The sequence below is a fragment of the Filicampus tigris genome, chromosome 7 (genome assembly GCF_054856515.1).
Source record: "Filicampus tigris isolate MCC_2025a chromosome 7, RoL_Ftig_1.0, whole genome shotgun sequence".
In the NCBI taxonomy this organism is placed as follows: domain Eukaryota; kingdom Metazoa; phylum Chordata; class Actinopteri; order Syngnathiformes; family Syngnathidae; genus Filicampus; species Filicampus tigris.
The window spans coordinates 26076207-26090248 of record NC_141223.1 but is presented as its reverse complement, the minus strand read 5'-3'; the positions used below and the strand labels follow the sequence as shown (position 1 = coordinate 26090248).

At 41.2% G+C, this 14042-nt stretch overlaps 1 pseudogene; it reads left to right on the top strand.

The window, feature by feature from the left end:
* The first annotated feature begins 6920 nt into the window (after positions 1-6920).
* On the top strand, positions 6921-8742 carry LOC147145382 (uncharacterized; annotated as a pseudogene).
* The last annotated feature ends 5300 nt before the right edge of the window (positions 8743-14042 follow it).

Sequence of the window (14042 nt, the reverse complement as noted above, 5' to 3'; positions counted from 1 at the left end):
TTCAAGAATATGTTCTATGCAGCCCCCCTAGTTGAAACAAGGCATTCTGGTTAATATCGTGTTTGTGGAATATGAGTGAAGCAGCAAAATCGAGCCATCTCAGGGGTCGGCCATTTTATCACTTCTGTCAACTGAAAATGACATCACAGCTGCCCTGAGGGCTCAAATAATGATCAATCATGGCTCATTTTCAGAAAACAGGTAAGCTGTGATTAGTCGTTACCTGAGACCTGAGCAACTGTGATGTCATTTTTAGTAGACAGACGCGGCAAAATGGATGCCCCCAGTGATAGCTAAAAACAGGTGGATTAACTCTTATTCCACAAACACAACATTTATCAGAATGCCTTGTTTCTACTAGTGGGCTAGAATATAGCATATTCTTGAAAAATAATATGTTTGGGTTGACTTTGCTTTAATAAAGTATTTTCATAAGAAAATCAATCCTCTCATTCATGTTAAGGGGATTAAAATTCAAGAAAATGGGACAAACAAATCAAGGGATTTTTTTTACGATAAATAAAATGTGCGATTAACTATGAGTTAACTATGAAAAAGTGTGATATATATATATATATATATATATATATATATATTAATCAGCGGAGCACCAACGGGAAATGACAAATGCGGAAAAACAGTGAGCACGTGTTGCCCAGTCTGCCTCGGTAGCTAGAGGGGCAACTGGATATTTCTTGACACCTCAATGTGTGGAGAAATGCTGTGGCAATAGGAGAGACACACCTTGAGCTGCTGTTGTCATAGCAGAAGGAAAATTTATTCTTCCATTTCAGGGCATACTTCAGGTTTCAATAACAGAATAAAAATCAAAATTCCAGTCTTGTTTTACAAAGCATAGCTGTAACCTCAGTTCTAAAAATACATTAAGTCTAACAAAATGAAATTCAATCAAACAAAGCCTCTCTGTAAAGTTTCTTCATAGCTTTTCACATGAAATAAAATCAAGCTAACATTTTTACTATTTCACACTTGAAAAACAACAAATGAATTACATCGTTTTGAAAATATTACCAGTCGTGGCATTAAAACTTATGCTTCTATCTGCTACAAATACGGACAAGGAAATGAACATGCATGAAAATATTCTCGAAGTGTAAGTGAACTAATTTCAACGGACAGTTCAGTCGTTTCTTCATTTCTCACGATTAGTTTCTTTTTACTCTCTCACTACTCCATGGTACTCCATGGGGGGCGGCACGGTGGGCGACTGGTTAGCATGTCCGCCTCACAGTTCAGAGGTCATGGGTTCGATCCCGGCCCCGGCCTCCTTGTGTGGAGCTTGCATGTTCTCCCCGTGCCTGCGTGGGTTTTCTCCGGGTCCTCCTGTTTCCTCCCACATTCCAAAAACATGCATGGTAAGTTGATTCGACACTCTAAATTGCCCCTAGGTGTGATTGTGGGTGCGGATGTTTGTCTCTGTGTGCCCTGCGATTGGCTGGCAACCAGCTCAGGATGTCCCCCGCCTACTGCCTGAAGACAGCTGGGATAGGGCTTACAAGTTAATTAAAGTGATAAAGCTGTGCTGTATTTTCACACACAACAAATTTTACTTGCCAACAACTTAGCACCTTTTTTTTTTTTTTTTTTTTTTTAAATCTCTTCTCCACTGAATACTATCAAAGTACTTGGAGGACTACTTTTTTACTTGAGTCATTAACAGTGCATCTATTTGAGTACCTTTTTTTCTGCTCTGAACATACTGCTATAGCAGAAAAAAATCAAAACTAGGGGGGAACAAAGTGTAACCAAATTTTAAAAATATACAAGGCACCCATTCTGTGGCATTTCCTCCCACAACCAGGTGTTTGAGTAATGGTTTATCTTGTTGGGGTACTTGGTATGAGATTGTACTGTAATTACAAATCGAAAGCTCAGTTCGTGTTTTTACTACGAGTAACATGACAAGCCTGTTTACATTAAAAACACTGTATTGTATGATCTAATGTTTATCGTGAGCATGAGTAGTCAAATGTTATCAAAGTCATAAGATTCCCCCCAAAAGCAAGGAAAAGTATCTTAGGTATAGTTAATAACAACAGTCTACCTATGAAAGATACAATAATCCACTAAACAAGAGAAAATCACAACAGGATGAAGTATTTTTCATGAATGAAACTGGAGACTATAAAACTGCTCAGTCTCTAGGGTGAGATTATGTATTTGTCATTCATACATGCATACAGAGTAAAACGTTTTTATTTTGTTGTTGTTGTTTTTTTTATATTCGCTTCTTTACACCTTCTCATCACAGGAAGGAAGACATTTATATTTGAGGAAAAAAAATGAAGCATTAGTTTTGTAATGATTCTCTCTAATGATTCTTCTTTTCTTTTTGCTACTTTAAAAGTTAAACATTATCAGACATCATAGTGTTCAACCATACTTGTATCTGGTGAGCTCATTCATTAGGCAGGGTAATACATGATTTGAAGAATGATTTCATGAATTTCCAGAGGGTTATCCCTGTCTTTTATGCTTTGAGGGGTTCCATTTAAAAAGTATTTCCACATTCTTGAATTATCTTATGATTTTCCAACCAGGGCACATTGAGTTATGTCCTTTTTTTTTTTTTTTTTTTTTTAATTGAAATTTTACTATTATTATCATTATTGAAATTTGACTATTATTATTATTATTGTTCATGTTCGTGAAGTATCAAACAATTTTCTACACATAACTGTGGTCTGTACAGGCAAGTTCGGACAGGGTTGTACTTTAAAACAACTGTAATCAACATACATACTTTACAGGATTAAAACAATTGAACATGATACTTGGCCGACATTTTAAGATGTCGTATTGCATGTTTTAAATGCTGGACAGATTTACTTGTATGTAATGAAGTAATTTTTTCACACGCCGTACCATTAGCGATACACATAGCACACTTTAAACCTATTAGTAGATATCATTCAAATTTTACTAACTGATTTACTCAGAAGTTTGAATATATAATAAAATTGCTATGCGTACATTGTACAAATGGGTTGTATTATGTTTTATTATTATGTAGCGTGTATATAGTACTGTTAGTAAATGTGCATCCTGTGCAAAGTATAAGTATTCTTAAACCTACAGAAATACTCCCTAAAAGTTACCTAAATACTCTCAAATATATAAAATACTCCCTAAAACTTGGCTCATCCTCAAATCAACAAAGTACTGCCTTATGGCAGTTGTTCCAGATTCACAACAACTAATTGCTAATCCCCTAATTAATACATTACATACTAATTTATACAGAAGTACTTTTCTATTACTATCACTAAAACCTTTTCAGATATTTACAAATGAAAAGCTATTTCAATCAGAAATGCATATTTAAACACTGCACATAGACAGAAGCAGAGTTCTACACAATTTTGAAGGGATCTGGGGGGACAATACTACGTAAATCAATACAGTATCAAAATTATATATGGATACTCGTGCCATATTTTGAGTACACCTAGGAGTATTTTGATTACCTAGAGGCGGAATTTTGTTATTGATCACTTTCAATTGTTTGTTTGATTTCAAATTTTTATTCAGGTAACATGCATATTACATTTTAATCGTTATTTACGGTGTTAATTCCAGTGACTTCAATGAAGTATTTTGAGTACATCTAGGAGTGTTATGGTTATTTTTAAGCATATTTTGTTGTTTATGGATATTGTACATGGACCTGTGGGTGTACTTTAGAACTGTATTTTAACGTTAGTTATGATAATAATAATAATAAATCTTTACTTGACAGGGACAATGTAGTCAAACATAGATACAAACTTGCAGCCGATGTGATGCATGTAGAGGTTATAGCTAATGCTAGTTCTCAACTCCGGTCCCCAATTGGGCTCTTCCACAACATTGCAGTACAGTATAGGACATAAATTATACATCAATTAACAAAACAGACAACGCAATAACCAATAATCAAATATCGTGATTCATATAAAATAAATAAAAGCAAAAAGAACATGTTTTATAATTCAATTTATAAAAAGAGCAGTGTCAGTACTGTGGTTCATCCTAAAACCAGATTGATATTTCTCTAAAATATTATCCATCCATCCATTATCTGTACCGCTTCTCCTCACAAGGGTCGCGGGGCGTGCTGGAGCCTATCCCAGCTGTCTTTGGGCAGTAGGCGGGGGACACCCTGAACTGGTTGCCAGCCAATCGCAGGGCACACAGAGACAAACATCCGCACTCACAATCACACCTAGGGGCAATTTAGAGTATCCAATCAACTTACCATGCATGTTTTTGGAATGTGGGAGGAAACCGGAGTGCCCGGAGAAAACCCACGCAGGCACGGGGAGAACATGCAAACTCCACACAGGGAGGCCGGAGCCGGGATCGAACCCACGACCTCTGAACTGTGAGGCGGACGTGCTAACCAGTCGACCACCGTGCCACCGTCTAAAATATTATTTGTGTTTAAAAAGTGATTTAACTGGAGAAACACCAGTTTTTCTAAAATCTTACTTAAAAATGGTAAGTTGGATACAGGTCTGTAATTATTAAAAAAACGCTGGGGTCAGAGTTCCTCTTCTTCTGAAGGGGCTTGACCGCCGCCATTTTAAAGGCCACCTCAGCCGTCATTGTCGCCGTCAGGAGCCCACTAACACGCCTCTTCATGACCATGGCGGAGAGCTGGGGGAAACAGGTCGTGAAACAGGCCTTTTCCTCGAGTTCATCTGATAGACGGTGAACAGCCTCCCGCAGGTCAGACATCGTTTTATTTGCCTTTTCCAGCATGTTTTTTTGTTAGTCGCTGTTGTCTGTCGGCATTTTGATATGCCTGTCTAAGATGCCTAAGATAAAAAGGCACACAGTTTTTTGCTACACTCAGGTTATATCAAGTATATATACAATTATCCGTATTTGAACTCATTAACCTTTGTGTCGTTGCATACCAGAATTTCTCTTAATACACTAAAACTGTTGGATAGATTGATGTTGACATCTTCAGACTAAATCACGGATGACAGTGGTAATAATCATTAAAGACCAGTGTTGGGAAAGTTACTTCCAAAATGTGATATATTACTAGTTACTTTCGTGTGGAAGTAATACCTTTCTTTACAATATTACTGTATTTGTAGAGTAATGTGTTACTCATGTTTAAGTTACTTTCTTTTTTAAATCAGTGATTAATTTATTTAATAATGATTTCAACACATGTAAAATGCAATATTACCATACTGCAGCTGGTAAAGTTAAATTATGAGCATATTTAATATATAGTGCGGGCTACAATATTAAATGTTTTGACTCTGTGGTGGGAGATCACTACCCCTGATCAATATTTCTATCACTAAGATTTTTTTAATAAAAATATTGGAACTGATATTTTGTCCATCGTAATTGTAGTCATTGGTGTAAAAACAAAAACGGTACTGGAATGAGTGTTTCCATAAGCACTCCGTTCAGCTTTGCTATGCGACATTCACAGAGTGGACTACTCTGAATGTGATTATTATAGCGAAATCCAGCAGTGTACCATCCCAAAATAACTCACGATGATTATACACCTCCACGCATCCAAAAATGTCTGTAAGATTTAGTTACAACATTAAACAATGTCCTCATCATCATCATCATCATCATGTCATCTTCCATGTCATCAGTGACCTAAACAACGTCCTGTAGAATATAATTACGTAAAGGATAATTACCTTTACCCATCTCAGATACATAGTACTCCGTTCGCGTTCTTTTTTCAAAAAGAAGGTTGCATACAAACTTTCACGCCGCTGGTAACCACGCCCCGATCTCTGTTTCCACACCCTCTCTCACCCTCTACTACAGTGATCAGGTTAATCAAACCAATCTAACATTTTAGTTTAGTCCCTTCGCACATTCACACATGTTTTTAAAGTTCTTACAAACACGCTTAGCACAGTTTTTTTCAGCGTGAGAGTTTTCTCCCATCGTGAATAATCATCACACCCTATCACCAACCCTCAGCACCAGAATCACAGGTATGCTTTTTAAATTATTTTATAGAACGCTCATACAAACTATACAATTGTACAATTATTCACGACTTTGTACATGTATCAGATTCTACTCCTGACTTTGTGTCACTTTCTATTTTTACATTCAAACAGCCCCTTCTCTAACCATTTGTCTGGACATGTCCCCAACTTGCACACATATCCACGGTCATAAACCAATGTCAAATTAATTAATTTAAAAAAACCTGTGGGGTGTCAGCTTTTTTATGACCTACAGAAAAACACATATTTAGTAAGATACCAACCCGTGCTATTGCACCTCCCATAAAACACATCCATCCATCCATTATCGATACCGCTTGTCCTCACAAGGGTCGCAGGGAGTGCTGGAGTCTATCCCAGCTGTCTTCGGGCAGGAGGCGGGGGACACCCTGAATTGGTTGCCAGCCAATCGCAGGGCACACAGAGACAAACATCCGCACTCACAATCAAACCTAGGGGCAATTTAGAGAGTCCAATCAACTTACCATGCATGTTTTTGGAATGTGGGAGGAAACCGGAGTACCCGGAGAAAACCCACGCAGGCACGGGGAGAACATGCAAACTCCACACAGGGAGGCCGGGGCCGGGATCGAACCCACGACCTCTGAACTGTGAGGCGGACATGCTAACCAGTCGACCACCGTGCCGCCCCCATAAAACACATATACGTTCAAATCCTGGAGTCTGTTTTTTATCCGTCTACAGAAAAACACATGTTGCTTATTTACCATGGGTAGACCACCTGTGCGTGCGTGAAAGGAAACATCTTCCTGTTTAGAATCCTGAACGTTCAAATTTAGGAGTCACCTTTTTTTATGATCTTACTGAAAAAACACATACCATCCACTCTTTGAGACAGACCCCCACCCTTCTAAACACCCTCTGCTGCTGCTTACAGTGTGTGCGTGAAGGATGCTACCTTCACCTCCATGGATGCGCGCTTACCCCTCCTCCTCCTCCTCCTCCTCCTCCTTCTCACTCAGCATTTCCCCCATGGATGCGGGCTCACACCCTCCTCCTTCTCCTCCTTCTCACTCTACATTCCCAAGGTAAGATGATACATTCAATCTATTAAAACTACACATGATACACATATCAAATAATGTTCAAACATACCCTGACATATACTACTTTGACCTTTTAACTACTTCACATAAAATAGTGACCCCAGGATTTATGATAGTTAAATTTTAGCACTTCCAGATGTCCTGGAAACTATTAAAATCAAAATCTAATATTTATGACTATGACCTTTGATCTGAAAATCCATAAATAATGGCTTAGATCATAGGGTGTTGACTGTTACTGAATCTGAATATTTTTTTCAGGTGCAAAGGTTGCAAGGCTAGAAGTTTAGGAGCAGGGTTCAAGTTGTTCTATCATGGTGTAGATGAGAAGAGAAATGGAGTAGGAGTTATCTTGATGGAGGACTTTATTAGGAATGTCCTGGAGGTAAAAAGAGTGTCAGATAGAGTGATGAGTCTGAAGCTACAAATCGAAGATGTGATTTTCAATGTTGTTAGTGGATATGCTCCACAGGTAGGATGTGAGCTGGAGGAGAAGGAGAAATTCTGTCTGGATTTTGATGAAGTGATGCAAAGCATACATAGAAGTGAGAGAGTTGTCATTGGTGCAGACTTCAATGGACATGTTGGTGCAGGAAACAGAGGGGATGAGGAGGTGATGGGCAGGTTTGGTATCCAGGAGAGGAACGCAGAAGAACAGATGGTAGTTGACTTTGCAAAAAGGATGGAAATGGCTATAGTGAATACTTTCTACCAGAAGAGGCAGGAACATAGGATGACCTATTAGGGTGGTGGTAGGAGCACACAGGTAGACTACATCTTGTGTAGACGGTGTAACCTGAAGGAGATCAGTGACTGCAAAGTAGTGGTAGGCGAGAGTGTAGCCAAACAGCATAGGATAGTGGTGTGTAGGGTGACTCTGGTGGTGAGGAAGATGAAGAGGGCAAAGACAGACGAGAAGACAAAATGGTCGAAGCTGAAAAAGGAAGAGTGTTGCATGACTTTTGGGAAGGAGTTAAAACAGGCTCTGGGTGGTCAGGAGGTGCTTCCAGATGACTGGAAAACTACAGCTAATGTGGTCATTGAGACAGATAGGAGAGTACTTGGTGTGTCATCTGGAAGGAAAGTAGATAAGGAGACTTGGTGGTGGAATGAGGAGGTACAGGAGTGTATACAGAGAAAGAGGTTAGCTAAGAAGAAGTGGGACACTGAGAGGACTGAGGAGAGTAGACAGGAGTACAGGGAGATGCAGCGTAAGATGAAGGTAGAGGTAGCAAAGGCCAAACAAGGAGCTTATGATGACTTGTATGCTAGGTTGGACAGTGAGGAGGGGGAGACTGATCTATACCGGTTGACGAGACAGAGATGGGAAGGATGTGCAGCAGGTTAGGGTGAGTAAGGATATGGACGGAAGTCTATTGACAGGTGCCAGTAGTGTGATGGGAAGATGGAAAGAGTACTTTGAAGAGCTGATGAACTTGGAAAATGAGAGAGAACAAAGACTAGGAGAGGTGACTGCTGGGGACCATTAACTAGCAAAGATTAGTCAGGATGAAGTGAGGAGAGCACTGAAGAGGATGAAGAGTGGAAAAGCAGTCGGTCCTGATGATATACCTGCAGAGGTTTGGAAGTGTCTAGGAGAGGGGGCAGTAGAGTTTCTGACAGGGTTGTTCAACAGGATCTTAGATAGTGAGAAGATGCCTGAGTAATCGAGGAGTGTGCTGGTTCCCATTTTTAAGAACAAGGGAGACATACAGAGTTGTGGCAACTGCGGAGTAATAAAGTTGATGAGCCATACAATGAAGTTATGGGAAAGAGTAGTGGAAGCTAGACTAAGGGCAGAAGTGAGCATTTGTGAGCAGCAGTATGGTTTCATGCCAAAAAAGAGTACTGCAGATGCAAGATTTGCTTTAAGGATGTTGATAGAGAAGTACAGAGAAGGCCAAACGGAGCTGCGTTGTTTTTTTGTAGATCTGGAGAAAGCTTATGACAGGGTGCCGAGAGAGGAATTGTGGAGTGGCAGAGAAATTTGTGAGAGTGGTGCAGGACATAGATGAGGACTGTAAGACAGTGGTGAGGTGTGCTGTAGGTGTGACAGAGTAGTTCAAGGTGGAGGTGGGACTGCATCAGGGATCAGCTCTGAGCCCCTTCTTGTTTGCTATGGTGATGGACAGGCTCCATGGACTATGATGTTTGCAGATGACATTATGATCTGCAGTGAGAGCAGGGAACGGGTAGAGGAGAAGCTAGAGAGGTGGAGGTTTGTCCTGGAAAGGAGAGGAATGAAGGTTAGCCGCAGTAAGACAGAATACATGTGTGTGAATGAGAGGGACCCAAGTGGAAGAGTGAGGTTACAGGGAGAAGAGATCAAGAAGGTGGAGGATTTTAAGTACTTAGGGTCAACAGTCCAGAGCAATGGAGAGTGTGGAAAAGAAGAAGAAGCTTGTACAGGAAGGTTGGAACGGGTGGAGAAAAGTCCACTTTCAGCTAAAATGAAAGGAAAGGTGTACAAAACTATGGTGGGACCAGCGATGTTGTTTGGTCTTGAGAACAAAGGTCACTGTCACTGAGGAAAAGACAGGAGGCAGAGCTGGAGGTGGCAGAGATGAAGATGCTGGGGTTCTCTCTGGGAGTGATCAGGGAGGATAGGATCAGGAATGAGTACATCAGAGGGACAGCACATGTTAGAGGTTTTGGAGATAAGGTCAGAGAGGCCAGACTGAGATGGTTTGGACATGTCCAGAGGAGAGATAGTGAATATATTGATAGAAGTATGCTGAGTTTTGAATTGCCAGGCAGGAGGCCTAGGGGAAGACCAAGGAGGAGGTTTATGGATGTAATGAGGGAGGACATGAAGGTAGTTGGTGTGAGAGAAGAGGATGCAGAGGACAGGGTTAGAAGGAGGCAATTGATTCGTTGTGGCGACCCCTGAAGGGAAAAGCCGAAAGGAAAAGAAGATATGCCACCATTTTATAAGCAATGTACTGTACACTTGGAAACGTTTGCGATGTAGTTGTGTAAATATCTAACCATTGCAGGCTATCCCAGCTGATTTAGGGATTCTGGCAGGTTGAGCAGGTCTAGAAATTCACTGCCACTCGTTATTTAATCAGCACTTACACAGAATAGACATTAGGTTTCCTTGTTAATTTGCATGCAATTTAGTAAGACAATTTTGTTTCTGAAAGGTTCTGAGGGAAACCTTTGCTCGGTTCTTTTAACCTTTAATGTTCGCTATGCTAATATCCAGTGGCCATCCCGAAGGCCAGACGAGAGGGTCTTGACGGGGCCAGTCCGATGGCCGTCCAGAGGGCCACACAGGGAGTGAGGGCAGCCTCAGGCCCTGAGCCGCCGTAGCAGAATCCAAGGGGAGCCGCAGAGCTTGCGCCACCGGAGCAGAGTCAGAGGGCAGGTGAAGGCCTTGCGCCGCCGTGGCAGAATCGGAAGGAGGCCACAGAGCTTGCGCCGCCGTAGCAGAATCCGAGGGAAGCCCAAGGCCTTGCGCCGCCGGAGCAGGGTTGGAGCCTGGTGGTGCCGAGGAGCCGGGACGAGGGCCTACATTTGCTGAGGCGCCGGGAAGGAGGCCTGGCACTGCTGAGGAGCCGGCATTGGCGACTGCAGTTGCCAAGGCGCTGGGAAGTGGCCCTGGCACTGCTGAGGCACTGGGACAAAGGCCTATTTTGCTGAGGCGTCGGGAAGGGGGCCTGTCAAGGGTCAATGTCAAGGTGCTGGCACAGGGCCCTGCCTCATTAGCCTGCCACCATATAAATTGGGAAGCACAAGAGACACGAGGGGTTGGGAGTAAGGGTAGTGAGGAAGGTAAACTAGCAGAAATGGGATTAATGGGACTAGGTGAAGAAGTACGCGGTGAATGAGGTGCCAAAAAAGGCGGGGAGTGAAGTGGCTTGGTAAAGGTTCGTAACTCGTGACTTGGAAAAGGCTGAATTATGGAAGGAACCAGAATCTCTACTCGGACGCCTACGTTGGCCACACCACGGGGGTCCCGTGTTAATGGCCAATTGGGCACCCAAATAAGGGTCTGAAGGTACGGGTTCAGTGGCGGACACTAAGGTTACAGAATGGAATGAATTTTTGAGACAAATAACATACTGTAACGAATTGGGTTATCTGTGTTGTGGTGACAATTGTGTTTCGCTAAATTGTGTTGTTTCCTATCTTCCTGAGTGCATCACGCGACTAGCTGGATTGGAGGGGGCCTGCAAGTGAGAGGAGTGAGCAGATTATACACATTGGACGTGTTGGAATAATAAAAAGGGAGATAACTAAGTGTTGAACGTCTCACTTGGTGTGAACCTGACACTAAGATACGTCAGACGTCATGTCTTTGGAAGACGTTACAATAAACTTCAATCGGACACATAATTTCTTTTCCCAAGCCACACAGAGTCGCAACATAACCACTGTTACATGTTTTCTCCATTTGTGGATAATGGCTTTTACTGTGGTTTGCTGGACCTTTAAAGGAGAATCAACCCCAAAATATGGACAGCTATTTAAAAGTTGCTTTCGCCTATATTAATTAATCAAAAAATATAATTATATTTTAAATAATTTCATCAAATCATAATGGATGCATGAAAGGGTTCAAATATATTTTTTTAATTTAGATTAATTAATATAGGCGAGGGCGGCACGGTGGTCGACTGGTTAGCACGTCCGCCTCACAATTCAGAGGTCGTGGGTTCGATCCCGGCTCCGGCCACCCTGTGTGGAGTTTGCATGTTCTCCCCGTGCCTGCGTGGGTTTCCTCCAGGTACTCCGGTTTCCTCCCACATTCCAAAAACATGCATGGTAAGTTGATTGGACTGTCTAAAATTGCCCCTAGGTGTGATTGTGAGTGCGGATGTTTGTCTCTGTGTGCCCTGCGATTGGCTGGCAACCAATTCAGAGTGTCCCCCGCCTACTGCCCGAAGACAACTGGGATAGGCTCCAGCACGCCCACGACCCTTGTGAGGATAAGCGGTATGGATAATGAATGAATGAATAATATAGGCGAAAGCAACTTTTAAATGTCCACTGTAGTGACCACTGTGCATGAAAGGGTTGAAAACATTTGCCACATTTGTTAATACCGGTGCTAAAAGCTATACATATGTTCACAATATAAATGTTTAGTGGATTTATATAATTATAAAAGTGAACTGCTGTTCTCTGAAAATGCTGCTAATTTATTAAATAGTTCAATTTAGTGAGGTTATCTTATCTCAGTACTGTGAATCATGATTTACAGAGGTTAGGTTTACACTTCACTAGGGTTACCAACTTTCTCAACCCTAAATAAGGGACAGGTGCACGGTGCCACGGTGGTGTGATGTATGAATTTGGGATTTATTTTCTAATTTTCACGTAAATGCTGAAACCACATTCAGTAAAGATAAGAAAAAATGGGGAAAAAAATGAGTGTTTTTCACAGGACAGCGACGATATGTCACCTCATATGAAACCACAATTTGGCTCTTTTCATCAAAAAACAGGTGTAAGAAATCTGAAATGTAAAAGAGAAGTGTGACTCACCAAATGTATTATTTCTCTGGATATTTATGGCTGCTTTTGACTGATTCGAGCAGTCTTCTGTCATTTTGCGCAGCCAGAGAGAAGTCCTTACATGACAGGTGGAGTGATTTCATTGCCGCTTGTTCTGAGATTGACGCTTTATCTGATCTAGGATCTGTCACGTGTAGTACCGAGAGTCTCCATTAGGAGCGATGTAATGTGCTATCACTGTTTAAGAACCAGCAATGTATGTTCGAGCAAGTATACAAGTAAAAGACATTGAGCTGCCAAGTTGCCAACCCGTCCGTGTCCGTTGGTATTGACAATCGATCACCATCCAAAGCTTTACTAAAAGCATCTTGTATTGCAGGATCGGTAGATTGCAGTTTTCTGTATTTGCAAGAGTTGATAGTCAATATACGGGACATTTAAAGTCCCGTATGGGACAAACCAAATTATCCCAAAATACGGGACGTAACGGCTAATACGGGACAGTTGGCAAACCCTACATTTCACAGCGAATGTTGTCGTGATTGTTCATGGTACAAAAACAATCTTTTGAGTAGCACTTGGAGAGAAACCATTAAGATAAAATGTATAATCGCAATATTACCCATGATATGTGCATGTAGCACTTCTCCCAGACTGATACAACTGTACGGCACACACGGTGGCATTTTCACCGTAGACACAGGTGAAAACATAAGGTGAAAATGGCACAGAGACATCTATGTATTCAAGCTAGGCATGCTAAGCGAGTAACAATGCAAGATGGCCGCCGGTGGCTTCACTTCTCACTAGGGCGAGTGAGTGGCATTGCTAGTTCATTCATATAAATGAATTATACCCAAAATTAGGTTCAGCTGCATTTTGTAAAAAACACAATTGAAATCTCTTAAACACGTGTGAGGGTGTGCATATGCACACTACATGCTTGTTGTAAATTACATACCTCCCCCTTAAAAATCGTGTTCTTCAATTAAGTTGTACAGGTTAGAGGCCACATTAAAGACAGAACATTTTTAAATAATCTAACTGAATTTTTTTTGCTTATCTTCAATGTAGAATGTAGAGAAGTCATTCCCAAAAATGTCACCATATAATGCATATATAATTATGTATTAGGAGTTTGCATCTTAACAATAAAAGACGATTCAATGTGTCAATATATTCTAAAGTGGAACAATTTGATTTGATGCACTTGCATCTTTTAAATCCAAACCAATTTTACGATTAAAATACAGTAAGATCATCAGCTCTGAGAAGCCTGATAACGATCCTGATCATTTTAATCAGGTGTGTTGGAGGAAGGGAAAATGTTGGATAAGGGGCCCTTCAGGACCGACGTTGGACACCTCTCATTTAGAAAGATTGTGCCAAGAGAAAAGATCCCTCTTTCTGTATTCTCCCATTTTGTGAAACATTCTATCTTAGGTGCTGTCTTGTTGGCAAACGGGGGTTGTACAAAGAAGGGGTGATACTTGTATTGTGACAC